This window comes from Choloepus didactylus, chromosome 24, assembly GCF_015220235.1.
Source record: "Choloepus didactylus isolate mChoDid1 chromosome 24, mChoDid1.pri, whole genome shotgun sequence".
NCBI lineage: Eukaryota > Metazoa > Chordata > Mammalia > Pilosa > Megalonychidae > Choloepus > Choloepus didactylus.
Genome location: NC_051330.1, coordinates 2,899,716 through 2,921,864, shown reverse-complemented (window position 1 = coordinate 2,921,864; position 22,149 = coordinate 2,899,716). Strand labels below are relative to the sequence as shown.

The 22,149-nt window shown below is 38.5% G+C and overlaps 1 pseudogene; it reads left to right on the top strand.

Moving 5' to 3' along the window:
* Positions 1-7,986: 7,986 nt before the first annotated feature.
* On the top strand, positions 7,987-11,221 carry LOC119519751 (annotated as a pseudogene).
* Positions 11,222-22,149: the final 10,928 nt, after the last annotated feature.

Below are 22,149 nucleotides of genomic sequence, written 5' to 3'. Positions count from 1 at the left end.
TTTGGTTAAGTTGATTCCTAGGTACTTGATTTTTTTAGTTGCTATTGAAAATGGTATCTTTTTCTTGAGTGTCTCTTCAGTTTGTTCATTTCTAGCATATAGAAACATTACTGACTTATGTGCATTAATCTTGTATCCCGCTACTTTGCTAAATTTGTTTATTAGCTCTAGTAGGTGTATCGTTGATTTCTCAGGGTTTTCTAGATATAAGATCATATCATCTGCAAACAATGACAGTTTTACTTCTTCTTTTCCAATTTGGATGCCTTTTATTTCTTTGTCTTGCCGGATTGCCCTGGCTAGCACTTCCAGCACAATGTTGAATAACAGTGGTGACAGCGGGCATCCTTGTCTTGTTCCTGATCTTAGAGGGAAGGCTTTCAGTCTCTCACCATTGAGTACTATGCTGGCTGTGGGTTTTTCATATATGCTCTTTATCATGTTGAGGAAGTTTCCTTCAATTCCTACCTTTTGAAGTGTTTTTATCAAAAGGGATGTTGGATTTTGTCAAATGCTTTTTCAGCATCTATTGAGATGATCAATTGATTTTTCCCTTTCGAGTTTTTAATGTGTTGTAATACATTGATTGTTTTTCTGATGTTGAACCATCCTTGCATGCCTGGAATGAAACCCACTTGGTCATGGTGTATGATTTTTTTAATGTGTCTTTGGATTCGATTTGCAAGTATTTTGTTGAGGATTTTTGCATCTATATTCATTAGGGAGATTGGCCGGTAGTTTTCCTTTTTTGTAGCATCTTTGCCTGGTTTTGGTATTAGATTGATGTTAGCTTCATAAAATGAGTTAGGTAGTGTTCCATTTTTTTCAATGTTTTGAAAGAGTTTGAGTAAGATTGGTGTCAGTTCTTTCTGGAAAGTTTGGTAGAATTCCCCTGTGAAGCCATCTGGCCCTGGGCATTTATTTGTGGGAAGATTTTTGATGACTGATTGGATCTCTTTGCTTGTGATGGGTTGGTTGAGGTCTTCTATTTCTTCTCTGGTCAGTCTAGGTTGTTCATATGTTTCCAGGAAATTGTCCATTTCTTCTACATTATCCAGTTTGTTGCCATACAGTTGTTCATAATATCCTCTTATAATTTTTTTAATTTCTTCAGGATCTGCAGTTATGTCACCTTTTTCATTCATTATTTTGTTTATATGGGTCTTCTCTCTTTTTGATTTTGTCAGTCTAGCTAGGGGCTTGTCAATCTTGTTGATCTTCTCAAAGAACCAACTTTTGGTGATATTTATCCTTTCTATTGTTTTTTTGTTCTCTATGTCATTTATTTCTGCTTTAATCCTTGTTATTTCTTTTCTTCTACTTGGTTTAGGATTGGTTTGCTGTTCATTTTCTAGCTTCTTCAGTTGATCCATTAGTTCTTTGATTTTGGCTCTTTCTTCCTTTTTAATATATGCGTTTAGTGCTATAAATTTCCCCCTTAGCACTGCTTTTGCTGCATCCCATAGGTTTTGGTATGTTGTGTTCTCATTTTCATTCGTCTCTATATATTTAGCAATTTCTCTTGCTATTTCTTCTTTAACCCACTGATTGTTTAGGAGTGTGTTGTTTAACCTCCAGGTATTTGTGAATTTTCTAAGTCTCTGATGGTTATTGACTTCTAATTGTATTCCATTGTGGTCAGAGAATGTGCTTTGAATAATTTCAATCTTTTTAAATTTATTGAGGCTTGTTTTATGTCCCAGCATATGATCTATTCTGGAGAAAGTTCCGTGAGCACTAGAAAAGTATGTGTATCCTGGTGATTTGGGATGTAATGTCCTGTAGATGTCTGTTAAATCTAATTCATTTATCAGATTGTTTAGGTTTTCAATTTCCTTATTGGTCTTCTGTCTGGTTGATCTATCTATAGGAGAGAGTGATGTGCTGAAGTCTCCCACAATTATTGTGGAAACATCAATTGCTTCCTTTAGTTTTGCCAATGTTTCTCTCATGTATTTTGTGGCACCTTGATTGGGTGCATAGACATTTACGATTGTTATTTCTTCTTGCTGAATTGCCCCTTTTATTAGTATGTAGTGGCCTTCTTTGTCTCTCAAAACATCCCTGCATTTGAAGTCTATTTTATCTGAGATTAATATTGCTACACCTGCTTTCTTTTGGCTGTAGCTTGCATGAAATATTTTTTTCCATCCTTTCACTTTCAATTTCTTTGTGTCCCTGTGTCTAAGATGAGTCTCTTGTATGCAACATATTGATGGTTCATTTTTTTTGATCCATTCTGCGAATCTATATCTTTTAATTGGGGAGTTTAATCCATTTACATTCAACGTTAAAACCGTGAAGGCATTTCTTGAATCGGCCATCTTATCCTTTGGATTATGTTTGCCATATTTTTCCCTCTCTCTATTAATATCCTTTATTGTACCCATACCGAATCTCTTTAGTACTGAACCTTTCTCCAAGTCTCTCTGTCCTGTCTTTGTTTCTCTGTCTGTAGGGCTCCCTTTAGTATCTCCAGTAGGGCAGGTCTCTTGTTAGCAAATTCTCTCAGCATTTCTATGTCTGTGAAAAATTTAAGCTCTCCCTCAAATTTGAAGGAGAGCTTTGCTGGATAAAGTATTCTTGGCTGGAAATTCCTCTCTCTCAGAATTTTAAATATATCGTGCCATTGCCTTCTCGCCTCCATGGTGGCTGCTGAGTAGTCACTACTTAGTCTTATGCTGTTTCCTTTGTATGTGGTGAATTGCTTTTCTCTTGCTGCTTTCAGAACTTGCTCCTTCTCTTCTATGTTTGACAGTGTGATCAGTATATGTCTCGGAGTGGGTTTTTTTGGATTTATTCTATTTGGAGTTCGCTGAGCATTTATGATTTGTGTATTTATGTTGTTTAGAAGATTTGGGAAGTTTTCCCCAACAATTTCTTTGAATACTCTTCCTAGACCTTTACCCTTTTCTTCCCCTTCTGGGACACCAATGAGTCTTATATTCGGACGCTTCATATTATCTATCATATCCCTGAGGTCCATTTCGAGTTTTTCAATTTTTTTCCCCATTCTTTCTTTTATGCTTTCATTTTCCATTCTGTCATCTTCCAGGTCACTGATTCGTTGTTCAACTTCCTCTAGTCTTGTACTATGAGTGTCCAGAATCTTTTTAATTTGGTCAACAGTTTCTTTAATTTCCATAAGATCATCCATTTTTTTATTTAGTCTTGCAATGTCTTCTTTATGCTCTTCTAGGGTCTTCTTGATTTCCTTCATATCCCGTACTAGGGTCTCATTGTTCATCTTTAGTTCTTTGAGTAGCTGCTCTAGGTGTGTCTCTTCTGGTCTTTTGATTTGGGTGCTTGGGCTTGGGTTATCCATATCGTCTGGTTTTTTCATATGCTTTATAATTTTCTGTTGTTTTTGGCCTCGTGGCATTTGCTGTCCTTGATAGGGTTCTTTTAGGGTTTGTAGACCAGTTGAAGTCCTTATCTCTAATTTATCAGATCTACAGCTTCGTGGAGTACACTTTCTCTAACTAACCAGCAGGTGGCGTCCACGAGCCACCTGTTCTCCACAAGCCAGATCTCCCCTGCTTAGCCTTTTTGGTGAGTGGGGGAGTGAGTCTTGTGGGGCCCAATTGGTGTCCCAAGCTTGCGTGTGTAGTTGGTGTTGCCTGCCCTGTATGTGGGGCGTGTTTCTGGGCAGTCGTGGAGGGGGGGTGGCCCTAACAATCAAATCTCCCTGATGATCCTAGAGTTTTAAAGCTGCTGCAATAGTCTAATCCTTCAGTTCAGTCCTGCCACAGTTTGTCTCTGCCACTGACCCACAAGTCTTTGGTATTGGCGTATGGCTCCTGAGACTTGCAAGTGGGCCCCTCTTCCAGGCTGTGCACCCCGGGTCCTCTGTTGAGGGATGACTGTGCTATGTCACAGGTGAGTGCCGTCCCCCCAGGGCAGTTCTGGGCTGCTGGGCTGTGTTGGGAGGCTCCCAGTCTGCTCAAATGATGGCTGAATGGGGCTCTGTTAATTCACACTGCTCCCCCTTCCCAGCTCTGGGACATTCAGCTGGGGTTGCAGGGAAGGCTAATGTCCACGCCCAGTTTTGTGGTGTGTGCCTGTTATTTGAAGCACTTCCGTCACACTGGGTTGTCTGGGGCAGCTCTGGGCTATGGGGCTGGCGATGGGCAGGAGTGTTTCCTGTCCACCAGGATGGTGGCTGTGAGCGGACACCCCCCTTTTCTTGGGAAGTTGTGTTGTTTAGTGAATTTTCTCAGCCACTGGATTATTGCCTTTTGTCTCAGAGCTCTCTTATTTCTGCTCTTGACTTGACGTGCCCAAATTTCAATTCTTTGAAGCTTTCTGTATTGAGCTTCTTAGAGTAATTGTTTTAGAAAAAGCAAAAAGGATTTAAAAAAAAAAAAAAAAAAAATGGCCCTCCTCAGAGATCTAATGGGTTATTGAAATGCTAATAGACAAAGCAACCAGGGCCATTAAGGAAAGGTGCCCTGGGCAGAGAGATCAGCCTTGCTTCGGGATTTGCATATGCGCCTCAAGGCCTGATCTCCGCCCTTCCCCTTTCTGTGTTCACCAGAACTCCAAAAATCCTCTGCTTTTACTTTGGAGCTTCTCGTGTTGTTTTCCTTCTATGCCCGTCTCCTCTCTGCTGGGCTGGCTGCTCTCAGAGTCTCTGGTGTCTGGCCTCAGTCTATCTATGGTTGGAGTTTGAATCAGTAGAATGAGTTTCCGATGAGAGCAGCCACTGCAATTCTCCCTTCTCCTTCCTGGAGCTGACAGCCCCTCCTCCCCCGGGACTGAGCCTGGCAGGGAGGGGCGCGGGTCCCCTGGCCGCAAAAACTTACAGATTTCGCTGATCTCAGCAGTTCCACGTTTTCATGAGTGTTGTATGAAGTATGCCCAAAGACAGATTGCTCTGTGGTGTCCAGTCCACGCAGTTCCTGGCTTTTTACCTACTTTCCTGGAGGAGTAACTAAAACATACAGCTCACCAGTCTGCCATCTTGCCCCGCCTCCCCCAATCACTGATTTTTAAAGGCAGTAGAAAGCATCAGTGATCTAGAAGACTGAGCAACCACATTGGTAGAACAAAAGAAGAAATGGGTAAAAAATGGAAAAATTTGGGCAAGATCTCAGAAAAGTGACTGACAATATGAAGTACACAAACATTTGCATCTTGGGTGTCCCAAATGAATAAAAGAAGGGAAAAGGGCAAGAAAGAATATTTGAAGAAATAATGGTAGAAAATATCCCAACCCTTATAAAAGACATAAATATGAAAATTCAAGAAGCCTAAAATACTCCAAAGAAAATAAATCTAAATGGATCCACTCCAAGACACACACTATTCAGACTGTCAAATGACAAAGATAAGGAAAAAAATCTGAAGGCAGCAAGAGAATTTTGATTCACAACATACAAGGGAATCCAAATAGGACTAAGGGCTGATTTCTAATCAGATAACACAGAGGCAAGAAGGCAGTGGCAGGACATATTTTAGAAACAAAAGAAAAAATTGCAAGCCAAGAATTCTCTATCCGGCAAAGTTGTCCTACAAAAATTAGGGAGAACTTAAAATATTAAAAAGATAAAAAGAGTTCATAAAAAGAGCCCTGACCTAAAAGAAATTCTAAAGATTTCTGCCTGCTGAAAAGAAAAACATGAATGAGAGTCTTGGAGGAGGTTACAGAAATGAAGAGTATTAGTAAGGGTAACTAAAAGGGTAGAGAGAGAGAGAAAAAAGAGATTTGACAAATAAAGTTAAAGGATAAAATGGTTGAAGTATGTACTAATTTTATTGTAATAACACTGAATATTAATGGATTAAACTCCCCAATCAAAAGACACAGATTTACAGTATAGATAAACATGACCCCTTTATTTGCTGTTTACAAGAGACACATTTTAGACTGAAAAATACAAATAGGTTGACAATGAAAGGACAGAAAAAGATATTCCATGCATGTGGTAATAAAAATAAGCTGCAGTAGCTGTAGTAATATCATACAAATTAGATTTGAAAGGCAAAAGTGTTCTAAGAAACAAAGGAAATACACTAAATATTAATAAAAGGGACAATTCACCAAGAAGTGATAGCATTCATAAACATTCTTGCATTTAATCAAGGTACCCAAAAGTAGATGAGACAAACACTGCCGAAACTGAAGTCAGGAACTGATGTCTGTACAATAATAGTGGGAGACTTCAGGGCATCACTCTCTTCCAAATATGGAACATGTAGACAGGGGATCAATAAGGAATCAGGAAACCTAAATAATATGACAAATGAACTAGATCTAACAGACATATAGAGAACATTACATCCCAAAACAGCAGGATATACTTCCTTCTCAAATGCTCATGGAACATACTCTTGGATAGACCACATTGTAGGGCAAAAGACAAGTCCTAACATATTTTAAAAGACTGAAGTTATACACAGCCATTATTCTGATCATAATGGAAGCAAGCTGGTAATCAGAAAACAAAAAGAGAACTTGAAATTTAATGAATATTTGGAGGCTAAATAATACATTATTAATCAATGAGTCAAAGAATAAATTCCAAATGAAATCAATAAATATGAATATAATGAGAACATGATATATCTACACTTATGGGATGCAGTGAAGGCAGTGATGAGAGGGAAATTAATAGCTCTAATTCCTACATTAAAAAAGAAGAAAGAGATAAAATCAAAGAAATAACTGAACAACTGGAAAAAGCATGCAAAGAAAAGCATACTAATCTGAAAGCAAGCAAAAGGAGAGAAATAAAAAATCAGAGTTGAAAAAAATGAAATGGAGAACAAAGAATGGATAGAATCAATAAAATGGAAAGCTGGTTGTTTGAGATCAATAATATCGACAAACAGCTATATCAAAGACAAAAAGATGGAAGATGCAAATAAATAAAATCAGAAATGAGAGGGGCTTTATTACCACAGACCATGAAGATCATGAAAACGTCCAAATTCAGGCATCAACACGAGTATACCTTCACCGAAGGAAGACTATTGGTGTCTGCAAAACCTGTTAGCTAGGAAGGCACGTGGCTGGCGTCTGCTGATCATGGGTTGTGGTTCCAGACACTCTCTCAGCTCCTGTGTGTTTTTCAAAATGTTGCTCTTGGGTATTTTGTCCTCTCTTACCTTCTCTGGAGGAAACACTGGGCTAGCATCTTCAAAGTGCCAGCAAAAGTCTGCTTTCAGTGGCCATCTCCAAAATGTCCCTCTCAGGTGCTCTGAGTTCCTTTTGTTTGTGAGCTCTTTTATAGGGCTTCCAGTGATTAAATCAAAACCCACACTGAATGGGCAAGGTCCACATTTCCATGGAAGTAATCTAATCAAAGGTGTTACCCACAGTTGGGTGGGTCACTTCTCCATGGAAACATCCAATCAAGAGGTTGCACCCTAATCAAAAAGATTGATTTCTGGGGGACTAATATACATGCAAACCATCACAGTCATCAAGGATCATCAACATTATTATATATTCTGTGACTTTGCTCTGTTTTACAACTGCAAAATATTCGTCATGTGTATATACCACAGTTTGTTTATCCACTCATCCATTGATGGGCATTTGGGCTATTTCCATCTTGTGGCAAATGTGAATAAAGCTGCTATAAACATTGGTTTACAAATATCCATTCATGTCTTAACATTCAGCTCCTCTGAGTATATACCTAGTAATAGAATTGCTGGATCATTCAGCAATTCTCTACTTAGCTTCCTGAGGAACCACCACACTGTCTCCCAGAGTGGCTGCACAATTCTACATTCCTACCAACAGTGAGTAAGTGTGCCTCTTTCTCCACATCCTCTCCAGCACTTGTAATTTTCTATTTTTTGGGGTAATGGCCATTTTAGTAGGTGCAAGGTGATATCTCGTAGTTTTGATTTGCATTGCCCTAATAGCCAGTGAAGTTGACCATCTTTCCATATGTTTTTGAGCCATTTGTATTTCCTCTTTAATTAATAACTTCACCTGCCACGTCAGGTGTTACCTGGGGCTCCTCTAGGTTGATGGTCACATGTGAAGTCAGCCTCAGGTACTTTCAGCCTTCTTCACTTGCTGAGAGTTGGGCTTTAGGGGCTGTTTCACCCCCCTCCTGTGGAGATGGTGCAGTCCCTTGGCCCCATACCCGCGTTGGTGGCATCTGGGACAAAGCCCCAGTTGGTCCCAAGGTTGAAGGTCACCTAGAGGTTTCTGGCACTCTCTGCCAGTAGCCATCTGTCTCACAGTTGAAGCAAGGCCTTTGTTGCATGGAACCATGATCTGTGTGACCTTGAAGGGGCAGGGTGGCTTAACAGTGACTGCAATAAACTGAGTCTGTGCTTTGGTCTTCTGCTTACGTATCATTGCCTTCTCTTTCTCCTTGACCTTGTCTCAATTGTTAAAGACAGCATTATCTGGAGTTTGAAGGCCCACGGGGAGGTTTTGCAGCTTTTTCTCAAAGTCAGGGGCAAATTGGCTGATGAGATGAGTGCCCAGAAAAATTTGAACTTCCCCAGAATTCAGGCTTATATTTGTAAACTTTTTAGGGCTTTTACTAACCTCCCCTGGAATGGAGATGCGTTTTCCTTTTCCTCTGAGTGATTTCCTTTAGCTTATTACAATTAACAGGCTTGGTGGTACATTTACTCATGCATTTTAGCAAAGAGGTGTTCTCCTTTAATGGAAATTGAGACATGAGCATAACCCAAGTGGCAAGTCCTTCTCAGGTCTTTGTCTTGATAGAGACCTATAAATACCTGGGAATAGGAAATTTCTGACTCCTTTCCCTGCCTTTTACAGACTAGACGATGGTATTGTAATTGAGAGTCCCCTGGAAGGCTATGCTTTCCTCTTTTACGCTCATAATGACAGCACTTTTCTTTTACAAAAAGAGATTTAATTGTAAGATAGGGTCATAGCTGACTGTTCTATTCATGGGCCAACACTGGCAATCCTCCAGGCCACACATACCTGGTGCACATTTATGGAAATTTCTTTTGTGACGTTCTTTACACAGGCATAGTGTCTTGAGGCTTACAAAACATCTTTATGTGAATTCTTGCACCTAGGTAAATGGTTAAGGGTTAGACTTGCCTGCAGAGCCATTAAGTAGAAAAGCCCACCATAGAATCTCATTAAGTTATGCTTGCACAGAATAGTACTTGCACTTCTATTTCAGCCCTCCTGCTACACTGCAATTTTGTATCTCACAGGATCTGCTTCTTAAGAACAAGGCCCTGGTTGGGCGTCGGGGCGGTGGGTGTGGCCGGTGAGCCCGCGCTGCGCAGCGCCCCTGCTGCGCCCAGCCAAGTGGAGCTCAACCGAGCTGCAGGGCCACGTCCCCGCCGGCCTCCTCCCTCGGCGCCGTGGCCAGGGCAGCCTGCGAGGTTTAAATCCACCGCACAGGGAGAAATCTCTCTCAGGACAACATTCACACAACAGGAAACTGAATTCCTGCAAAACATGGAAATGAGGTCTGTAAACAGATTTGGCTAGGATTATTTGATGATAGATCTTCAGCAATTCCAGACTTCAGGGATCCACAAAAAGTAAAAGAATTTCTACAAGAAAAACATGAAAAGAAAAGATGGTATGTTCCACCAGAACGAGCCAAAGTGGTAGCATCAGTTCATGCATCTATTTCAGGGTCCTCTGCTAGGAGCACAAGCCTAGCACACGTGAAGTCAAACCACTGAAATAAATCTCTTTTAGGAGACTCGGCACCAGCACTGCACTTAAATAAGGGCACACCTCGTCAGTCTCCTATTGTAGGTCGCTCTAAGGGCAGCAGCAGGAAAAGAAGCAGTTTGACCTTTCGAGTGATCTTGGCTCAGACATCTTTGCTGCCCCAGCTACTCAGTCAACAGCAACAGCCAATTTTGCTAATTTTGCACATTTCAACAGTCATGCAGCTCAGAATTCTGCAAATGCAGATTTTGCCAACTTTGATGCATTTGGACAGTCTAGTGGTTCGAGTAATTTTGGAGGTTTCCCCACAGCAAGTCACTCTCCTTTTCCGCCCCAAACTACAGGTGGAAGTGCTGGATTGGTAAATGCTAATTTTGCTCATTTCCATAACTTCCCCAAATCCTCCAGTGCTGATTTTGGAAGCTTCAGTTCTTCCCAGAGTCATCAACAGCATCAGCTGTTAGTAAAGTTTCAAGGAATAAAGCTAGTCTACAGACGGCAGACAAATATGCAGCACTTGGAAATTTAGACAGTATCTTCAGTGCTGGACAAGGTGGTGATCAGGGAAGTGGCTTTGGGATCACAGGTAAAGCTGCTGGTTCTGTGGTTTCAGTTCCGTCAGTCAAGTGCATCTTCAGACAAGTATGCAGCCCTGGCAGAACTAGACAATGTTTTCAGTTCTGCAGCTACTTCCAGTAATGCATATACTTCCACAAGTAACGCTAGCAGCAGTGTTTTTGGAACAGTGCCAGTGGGTGCCTCTGTGTAGACACAGCCTGCTTCATCAACCAATCCTTTATTATACCTTATATAGACACTTTACTGGAACAAACTTTTATGTGGTCACATTACATCTCTCCACCTCTTGCACTGTTGTCTTGTTTCACTGCTCTTAGCTTTAAACACAGGAGAAGTCTTTAAAAAAACCTGCATTGTGTATTAAACACCAGGTAATGTGTGCAAAACAGAGGGCTCCCATAATAACTTGCAATCTGTGAATTGGCAGAAAAAGGTAGCAGTATCATGTATATCTAAAATTGGCTAATATTATGTTATTGCAGATACCACATTCATTATGCTGTAGTTCTGTACATATTTTTCTTAGAAATTAGCTTTTTGTGCATATCTGTATTTGTAACTTTAACACACTGTTATGTGAGAAATGTTACTGGGGAAATAGACCAGCCACTTTTATGGTACTGTCATATATCTTGGAATGAATGACCTAAAATAATTTTAACCATTGCTGCTGGAAAGTTACAAAGACAAAATTGGAAAGTGTTATTCATTCTTGAATTTTTTCCTTTCTGAAGAGCTCTTCTATTTATACATGCCTAAATTCTTTAAAAATATTGAGGGATACCTATCTGCATGATAAAGCTGATCATGTTTTGCTACAGTTTGCAGGTGAAAAAAAAATATTAGAAAATATGCTATTGTTTTTGTGTTCTTGCTGCAATGCCTTTACCAAAGTGGCCTTAAATAAGAGTAATGAAATGAGAACATCTTGAATTCTTGAATCAAAATTTCAGAAGACTTCTAGTGACTTTTAGGTCTAAGAGAGAAAATTTTATTAAAAGGCCACGTAGAAAATTTATTAAAACTACTATGACCGCTCTATTCAGGAGTATGTCAGTGGTAAAGCATTTAAACGTAGCTTGTCAAATTCGCTATGATCCTTCTAATTTGTTTGCAACTTCTTAATTTTGTGAAAATTTGTATATATGAAGAATTTGCATGTATGTGTATTTACAAATTTTTTAAGTACCTTGAATTCTGAGACTGAAAATGTAAAAGGCCTGTTTTAACTATTGATTTTTTTTTAAAATACTGTCTTTGAATGTATTGGAAGCACACATGCATTCACTGTGACATGACTGCACCTCAATTGTTTTTTCTTCTTTATTGGACATTTGTTTATGTTCATTTTGGGGGGGAAAGAAACTGAAATGTTAACCAGAATACCCAAAAATGTTACCTTAAAGTTATAGAACACTTTGCTTGTAAAGGCAGCGATACTAATGTTTATTTATATCTTTCTGTTAATAGTCAAATGAAGATGTTTAAATATTTATGTATAGTAATGCCTCAGTCATTCAGAGATAATCTGGAAATCTCATCAAAATGGAACATACCTGAGAAACTTGTAATAGTTTTTTTAAAAATGCCTCTGAACAACCTACTTAAGTCACAAAGTCTGTACATTAGAACTCATGCATTTGTTTTTATGTGAGATTTTAATAATTTTGACTATTTAATCTCCCACCCCATAGCTTATTAATAGCTCAAAGAGATGGCTTGAAAAGGAGACTGAAAAAAACTGAATACAATACAGTATCCAAGACCTTATAGTGTAGGGACAGCCCACCCAGCCTGGAGGACATCAATATATAACATCATCTTCTGATAACTGTCTGTTGTTATGACTCTGTCATCAAGAGAAGGTGAAATTATGATCAACACAAACATGTAATACATGCTTGAAAAGTTTTATCTTAAATTGATTAAAATTTTTTAAAAAGAAAAAAAAAAAGAACAAGGCCCTGAGGGGTGGGGCAAGATGGCAGAGTGGGGAGGTGTGGAATTTAATTACTCCTCTAGGGAAGCTGGTAAACAGCCAGGAACTGTCTGGAACAGCTGCTTGGAGGAATTCTGTGACCAGACACACGTCATACATCAGTATGGGATGCGTGGAATGGCTGAGATTGCAACAAAGAACTGTAAGTCTGACAGGCCATGGAGGCTGGTGCCCTCCTCCACTGGTGCAGCAGGCTGTGTTGGAGTTGGTTCCCTGAGGGAAAATGAAGCAATCTCTTCTGGGAGCAAGGACAGTGTTTCAACCAGTCTCCAAATGCAGAATTAATTAACAATTTCAGACTGCTGAATAAAGCTCCTAGCTTTAATTGTGATTTTAATTCTGGCAGAGAGGAGGTGAGGTGAAAAAAAAAAAAAAAACAGGGAATTTTGGAGTTGAATGAATTCAGAGTACTGGTGAAGGGCTATGCCCAAAGAAAAGGGCCACATTAAGCCAGGTACAAACTCCGAGTCTACACTGGCAAAACTTGGGGGCTGGAAACAGCTCTGAAAGGGAATTCCCTTTTTTTCCTCTCTCTCTGTTATTTTTTTCTGTCTTAAAACTGTTCTAAGTACCTCATTAGAGAAAGCCTCAGGTATTTTCATTTGTCAGTACTGACCACACAAGGGTGGAGGTAAGAGATCTGAGAGATGAAGTGTCAAGTGTAGCAGATAACACCCTAATGTGTGTATCTTCCCCAGGAAAAGGGTGGGGCCCAGCTCAAGCAGCAGCCCTGCTTCAGAGAATTCAGACACCAGGGGCTGGGGGAAAAAAAAAAAAAAAAAACAGAAACAGCTTAAACTTGCCTTAACCATGCCCCTGGCATGGAAAGGGTCTGCTGAGAATTAAATATGGAAAATGCAGCCTTGTTTCTCCTTGCAGCTTGTAGTAAAATGTGAAAGCAAAGAGATAAGCTGAGAAATGAACTGTTGGGTACAAATGAACCAAGAATTGATTGTTTGAAAAATTCTGAGTTCTTGGAAAGTGAGTCCCCAGATGCCAGTGCCCCATGTGTTGATTTAACCAGTAAGCCGTGTCAGGACAAGCCAGAATTAGAGATGACAGTTTTGACTCCTGTATGCTGCATGCCAAGCCAACAAAACTTTTTTGAGATCTGTATAAATGGAACCACTGCCAGCCTGGACTAACAGGGAGAGAAAAGGGACAGATTGAAGGAAAGATACTTCAAAGACAGAACTATGGAAGCTGAGGTCTGGAGTCCAGAAACCTCGGGCCCAGAGAGTGTACCCACCCATGGATGTGGAGAGGGTGAGTCTGAGAGTACTGACCCCTAAGGGTTCTCAGGTACCTGGAGAACTGAGGGGAGTTTGGCCACTCCTTTGTTCAGAAAAAGTGTTGGTGCCCCAGGCCTCTAAGTAGGTGGAGAGCATTCCTTGGGGTTTGGGGAGAGCTTGGCCACCACCCCACTCTTCTGAAGGGGTTGAGCCTGTGCTCTGGAGTTGGCAAAGAGTCCAGGTGCTGCCACAATGCTTTAGGCAGGTGGGGCCAACAACTACATGGTCTCCCCAATTCTTGGAAATACTGAAGCAATCACCCGTGTTGGAAGAGAGTAGGGCTGCTGCATAAGGAAGGGTGGAAAGGCCACTTTCTTAAGCCCCGAGGATAAAATGTCATTCTGTAAATGACTTTCAGACTTTGAAAGCTAATGAAGCTAATGAAGTTTGCCCTGTGGGTTTTCAGGACTGTTTGGGACCCCATGACTCCTGTTTTCCTCCCAATTTCTCCCTACATCAATGGGAACATTTATCCTATGGTTGTTCCTCCCTTGCACAGTGGAAGCAGATAATTTGTTCTAAGTTTCACAGGTTCATAATCAGAGGAGAAATTTTCCTTAGGACAAATCATGCCTGTAATTGATTTTGATGAAGCTTTGTACTTAATATTAATGACTTAAGGCTTTTGTATATTGTGATGGAATGAATGTATTTGTACATAAAGCAAATATATTTGTTTTCTTCTGTATCTTATCCCCTTATAGGACATAGTTGAATTTTTCATGTTACAGTATTTAAATTAGAGGCTATCAAGTTTAAGAGTGACTATTACCTAAGAACTTGCACCCTGTTCTGGAAAGATTTAGTGCATTTCTGGTTGTACACAGGACAGTTGAGTAATGTTAGCTGAAAACTCTGTCTGCTATTGGTTTTTTATTTAGAGATTAAGCCTGGTTTAGGTGATGTTTATAGCTGCCAAGATGACAAGGGCTGTCATGGTTAGGTTCATGTGTCAACTTAGCCAGATGATGGACAAGCTGATCAAGGTGCCCAGCTGTATGGTCAAGCAAGCACTGGTCTAACCATTACTACAAGGACAATCCATGCTGGTTGCTGAGCGAGGTGGCTGGTTTCTTGAATCATCAGTCAGTTGGTTGCACCTGTCATTGATTGCATCTGTGATCAATTGGAAAAGTGTCTTCCACAATGAGAGACTCCAATCAGCTGAGGACTTTGAAGAGCGCTGAGAGAAGCCAGGAAAAACAAAAAAGAAAAGTTCAGGTTTCTCCCCAGTGAGAAGCACAGGAGCTGAGAGAGCTCAGAGATGCTTGGAGATGCATACAGAAAGAGGTCTGGAGATGCTAAGCAAAGAGATAAAGCCTAGAGTTTGCCCCAGAGAGGCTAGGTGAGATCCCACAGACACTTAAAGGGAAAGCCACTGAAGCTTCCATTTTTGAAATAATAAATCCTCTTCATAAAAGCCAATCCATTTCTGGTGGGTTGCATTACCAGCAGCTTTAGCAAACTGGAACAGCATCTAAGAACAGAGTCCAAATATACATGAAGCAAATATTGACAGATTTAAAGGGAGAAATAGACAATTCTACATTATTATGAGACTTCAATACAGCACCCTTAACAATCAGTAGAATATCTAGATAGTAGACCACTAAGGAAATTAAAGATTGAAATGATACTGTAAACAAACTCAACCAGACTTACTCAGAACATTTCTTCTAAAATCAGCAGAATCCATTCTTCCCTAGTGCACATGAATCATTCTTCTGGAGAGATCATATGTTGTGTCACAAAACAAGTCTCAAAAATTAAAAAAATATTGAAGTGATACAATGTATCTACTCTGACCACAATGGAATGAAGCTAAAATCAATAACATAGGAAGAACTGGAAAATTCACAAATATGTGGAAATGAACAATGCACTCTCAAACCATTGGTTGTTTGAAGAAAAATCACACAAGAAATTAGAAAATATCTTAAGGCAAATGGAAACAAAAAAACACAAAATACCAATACTCATAGGATGCAGCAAAGTCTGTGCTAAAAGGAAAAATTTTAATTCTATATGCTTACATTAAAAAATAAGAGAGATCCCAAATCAGAAACCTAACCTCACAGCTGGGCAAGGTAGAAGAAGAAGAGCAAATTATGCCCCAAGTGAGAAGATGAAAGGAAATAACAAAGATTGGGGGAGAGTAGGGATATATATGAAATATAGAATAAAAAACAAAACAGTAGAAGGAAGCATTGAAACCAAAAGTTGGTAAGACTGACAAAGGAAAAGAGAGGACTAAAATCTGAAATGGAAGGGGACATGATACCACAGAACAAAAAGATTACAGGAGGATAATATGAACAATTTTATGCCAACATATTAGAGAACCTAGTTGAAAATGAAATTTCTTAGCAACACAAATTTCCTACATGGTTTAAAGAAAAAATGTAATATCTATCAGATCAATAACAAAACAAGATTGATTATGGTTCTAGCTAGCTAGGCTGCTAAAATGCAGGTACCATTAAATTGATCAATGTTTAATAACAGGAGTTTATTAGTTTATAAGCTTATAGTTTCAAGGCTGAGAACAATGTCCAAATCAAGGCATTATCAGATGATGCCTTCTCATGGAGGATCGGCTGCTGGTGATCCTCAACTCCTCTGTCACATGGCAAGACAGTTGTGGCACTGCTGTTATTTTGTTTCTCTTACAGATTTCATTGCTTTCAGATTATTGTTTCCATGGCCTTCTTCTCCTTTCTTCTGAATTTCATTCTCATATAAAGGGGTCCAGTAAAAGGATTAAGACACACACTGAAAGAGGTGGGTTGCATCTTAATTTAAGATCCTACATACCAACAGATCCTACTTACAATGTGTCCACACCCACAGGAATGGATTAACTTTAAGAACATTCTTTTTAGGGGGTCCATACAGCTTTAAGCCATCACAATTAGCTACCAAAAATCTCACGACAATGAAAAGCCCAGCAACAGACATTTTTGCTGGTGAATTTTAACAAACATTCCAAGAAGAATGAACACAAATCCTTTTAAAACTCTTTCAAAAAATTGGAGAGGAGTGAACACTCCCTAACTCATTCTATGAGGCCAACATTACCTTAAACAAAAGTCAAATAAAGATCCTACAAGAAAAGGAAATTACAGACCAATTTCTCCTATGAATCCTATGCAAAAATCCTAAGAAAATATGATTAAACTTAATTAACTTCCCAAAGAATTATTTAACATGTTCGAGTGGAATTTAACCCTGGATTGCAAGGGTAGGTCAACATAAGAAAATCAATTAGTGTAACACACCCTATTATTACAAAAAAAGAAAAAATGCACAACCATCACAATTGATGTAGAAAAGACAATTAGGAAAATCCAACACCTCTCTAAACGTAATTACTGGGAATAGAAGGAAACTTGCTCAACATGATAAAGAGCATATCATTGTTCAACACTGTACTGGAAGTTTTAGCCAAAGCAAATAGGCAAGTGAAATAAATAAAAGGCATCAATGGAAATGAAGTAGTAGAAATCTCCCTATTTGGAAATGACATGAACCTATGTAGAGAAAATTCAGAAAAATTCAAAACAAAACTACTGGAGCTTATAAATGGATTCTGCAAATTGATGGGGTGAAAAATCAGCATGCAAAAATCAGTAGTGTTTCTATACACTAGGAATGAACACTTTGAAGAGGAAATTTTTTAAAAGTCAATTTACAATGGCAACTAAACTAACAAAATATCTAGGAATAAATTAATTTAGGATTTAAAGGACATACATGGAAAACTACAAAGTATCACTCAAATCAAAGAAGACCTCAATAAATGGAAGGGCATTCTGTGTTGAGAGATTTGAAGAATAAATTCTGTTAGGATGTCAATTCTACCCAAAGCTATTTGATGCAATTCCAAGCAAAACTTCAATAGCCTTTTTGCATCAATGGAAAATCTAATCATACAATTTATATGGAAATGTAAGGGTCCCTGATTACACAAAATCATCTTGAAATAGAACAACAAATTTGGAGGACTCAATACTTCCCAATTTTAAAACTTAATATACTGCTACAGTAATCAAAAGAGCATAGTACTGGAACTAGGACAGACATATAGAACAATGGAATTGAATTGAGAGTTCAGAAATAAACCCTCACCTCTCTGACAAATTGATTTTTGACAAAGATGACAAGTGCACTCAATTGGGAAGGAATAATATTTTCAACTAACAGTGCTGGAAAAACTGGGTATCCATATGCAAAATAACCAAGGTGGTACTCTACCTCTCACCATATTGAAAACTTAACTCAAAATGGATCAAAGCCATATGTATAGAACCAAATCTATAAAATTCTCAGAGAAATCATAGGGAAGTATATTCAGGACCTTGTGTTAGGCAATCATTTCCTAGCATTTACACAAAAAGCAGGAGAAACAAAAGAGAAAATAGATGAATTGACATCATCAAAGTTAAAAACTTTTCTGTGTGAAAAGAATTCATCGTGAAAGTTAAAAGAGAACTTACAGAATTGGAGAAAATATTTGGAAATCACATATCCAATAAGGGTTTGTTATCCAGAAAATGTAATGATTCCTACAACTCAACAAAAAAAGACAAACAGTCCAAGAACAAATGGACAAAAGACTTTAATAGGCATTTCTACAAAGAATATATACAAATGGCCAAAAAGCACATCAAAAGATTCTCAAACGTGTTGATCAATGTGAGCTTTGTTGTGGATTTTTAAGGATTTTAGGTATATAAGATCATATAATTTGCAATTAGGGAAAGTTTTACTTCTTCCTTTCCCATTTGAATGCCTTTTATTTCTTTATCTTGCCAAATTTCTCTGGCAAGAACTTACAGTCCAACGTTGAATAACAGTGGTGACAGCGGGCATCCTTGTCTTGTTCCTGAACTTTCAGGGAAAGCTTTCACTATTAAGTAGGATGTTAGCTGTAGGCTTTCCATATATTCCTTTACCATGTTGAGAAAGTTTCCTTCTATTCTTGCGTTCTGAAGGTTTTTATCAAGAAATCATGCTGTATTTTTTCAAATGCCTTTTTCTGCATCAATTGAAATTCTCATGTGTTTGATTCCTTCATTCTGTTAAATGTGCTGCATTACATAAACTGGTTTTCTTATTTCGAACCAACCCTGGATACCAGGAATAAATCCCAATTGATCCTGGTGTATTATTCCTTTAATATGCTATTTGATTTGGTTTGCTAGTAGTTTTGAGGATTTTCACATCTAATTCATAAGAGATTTTAGTCTGTAGTAGACACACACACAAACACACACAATTAGAAGAGGAAATTTTAACTTGTATGTATGGTAAAATAATAAAAATTTTTGAAAAATATCCATGACACTACAGTACACAAACATTGGACCCTAAGGAAAACCATGGATTTTAATTAATAGTATAATTATAAAAAATGTACTACCATCAATTGCAACAAATGTTTTCACGCCAAGGCAACATGTTGTTTGTGGGGTGGTATATGGGAAACCTTTACTTTATGCATGATTGTTCTGTAAACTCACAACTTCTTTTAAAAAGTACAAAAACAACAACAAAAAAGTTGTTCAAAATCATTAGCTATCAGGGCAATGAAAAACAAAACCACAATGAAATAACATTTCTTACTCTCTAGAAGGCAATTTTAAGAAAAATAGAAAATAAGTGGTGCAGAGTACGTGGAGAATTAAGAACAACCATTCATTTTTTGTGGGAATGTAAATGGTGCAGCTGCTGTGGAAAACAGTTTGGTGGTTCCTCAGTAAGTTAAGTAGAGAATTACCATATGACCTGTCAATCCCACTTCTAGGTATATACTGTAAAGAATTTAAAACTGGGGCTGGAACAGATATTTGTTAACTGATGTACTTTGCAGCAATATTCACAATTGCTAAAAGATGGGAGCAACCCAAATGTCCATCAAGAGATGAATGAGTAAACAATATGTGGTATATAAATATAATGGAATATTATTCAGTCATAAAAAAGGTAAAGTTCTGAGATATGCAAGATGGATGAACCCTGAGGCCATCATTTTGGATGAAATAAACCAAACACAAAATATACATATTATATCATCTCAGTTATATGAAATAATGAGAATAAGCTAATTCATAGAATCAGAAACTGGAATACCAGGTGCTAGGGAAGGTTTTTGAATGGGGAATTAATGCTTAATTGGCACAGAGTTTCTTTTGTAGGTGATGCAGATGTTTTGAGAGTGGATTGTGCTAATGGTGGCTCAGCATTTTGAATAATTAAAACTCCTGAATTATATATTTGAATGTGGTTAAAAGGGGAATGTTTAGGTTGTATATATGTTACTAGCATAAAAATTTTAAAAAATCACATATGACTGTGCAACACAAAAAGTATATCACAATGTAAAATATGCACTATAGATTTTAATATAATTATAATATGCTTTCAATTGTAAAAATGTCCACACTACACTAATCCAAAGTGTTGATGATAAAGAAAACTGGTTTCTAAGTGGGGTATATGGAAACTCTTTATGTTCTATATGATATTTCTTTAAACTTACAACTTGTTTAATGAAAAAAATTAGATTATAATATTATTAGAATCACATTCTACTATTTCAAGGTAGAATTTGATAATTTTTTGACATTTTAAATTATTTCTTTTCTGATTTGAGAATTCTTTGACAGAAAAACACAAAAATACTTTCTTTTAAGATTAAACCTTTACAATAAACCCAACCTCAACTTTTGTGGCAAACTAAAATCATCACTATATCACAAAAAACTTTTGAAGTTATAATCTTCATATTATAGAGGATGCCTATCCATAAATAATAGTGAAACTGCATTTATTTGGAAAAAGATTGAGGATGCAAATTGTTCAACTAGGTACTTGGTCCCATTAGGCCAAATGACCTTTTGTCAGAGTGCCATATAATAACTGAATGTTAGCACTCCTTGACTCAATTTTTCTTATTTCATTGAAATCATAATATAGGAGTGCCCTTTGAATTTTCAAAAACTTCGTGTCTGTAAAGTTTAGTTCATCTCTACCTTTCATTCTTTGTTTAGCTATGTGTGGTTTTTGAATCTGTTATATACCCCAGTAAAGGACACTTTCTTTTAATCCATGCCTGTGGCTGCAGATCTATTGTAGGTGAAACCTTTTGGTTAGGTTATTTCATTTAAGATATGACCCACCCCATTCAAGGCGAGTCTTCATCCTTTTACTGGAGTCCTTCATGAGAGAATAAAATACATATATAAATAGAGGGATGAAGCTCAGGGAGCATAGAAGAAAGCTGCAGAGAAGCTGATAAACAAGAACAAAACCTCAGAAGCTGGGAGAGAGGAAGCCACTAAAGCCAGAAGCAGAAAACAATGAAACCTGGGAGAGAAGGAGCAGCAGATGCCAGTCTCATGCCCTCCCATGTTAAAGAGGGGTCCCAAATGCCAGCAACATTTCTTCAGAGAAGGTATCTTCCTGTTTATACCTTAATTTGGACATTTGTATGTCCTTAGAAATGTAAATTTTTAAGCTATATAAGCCAACCCATACCTGGTCTATTGCATTCTGGCAGCTTTAGCAAACCAGAACACTATAATTGGACTAAGGTGTTTTAAATTTAAGTTTATGGATTGTTAACTCAACAAAACAGTAACCCTGGTTTCTTCTGATTACAGAACTTTGTCTGTGATTAAACTTTTTTTTCCCCCACAAAAATATCATGTAAGGCTCACACAGTCTCTCCATCACAACTGCAAAAGTCCATCTGTTCTCTGCCCTACACATCCCTGAAAACCACACATGCAGTTCTCCTTGCGTCCATCACCTGAAATTCCATTTTCTTCCTCCATTCTAGTGGGTGGTGGTAGAATGTTTTCCCCACCCTCTTTCTTTCCCCTGAACCATGCTTGGTTTCAGGGTGGAGGTGTCCGTTGGTAGGATGTGGGGAGTGCAGTTCAAGAAACATATGCTGAGCAGATTTGCATGGGCCTGGTGATAACAATTTGTTTGTGGGGATGCAGATGTAAATAAAAACAGGTAACAAATCTGAGCCAGCTACTAAGACGTGTGGAGCAGGTAGGGATATTTTCTTCCTCTTATGGAATTCAATTTCTATTTTGAATCCACATCCCATCAAGGAATTCTGGGAAATCTCAGCACAGTCAGGGTTCCCCCTTTCCTGTCCCCTGGGTTGCACCTTAATCGAGTAATTATGAAGTCCAGGAGGTTGGCATGTCTGATCCACAGTGTGGTTTTTCCACCCATGCCCGTATCTGCTGGGATGCGCACTGTTGTGTCAGATCCTCAGGCATGGACCATATAGGTTACAGCCCCTTATTCTTCACTGCACAACTGAAGCCCCTACCTGAGCTACTTTTACACTCCCATGGAAGGCCTATGGACAATTGGTCTGATGTCACAAGACACTCAAGAAACTTGGAAAGTGGGACCATCCCAGATGTTCTGCCTTATTGCTCTGCACTCTATTTTCATGTCATGGCATGCTTCCAAATTCCCAAACCCAGGTGGGGATCTGATTATTCTGCACCCTTACTGCTCAGGGACACCAGTGTCTTTGGTCTCAAAGACCCTTCAGAGCCTCAGATGCTCAGATTGCCCACTTAGTTACTATCATGTTATACAGG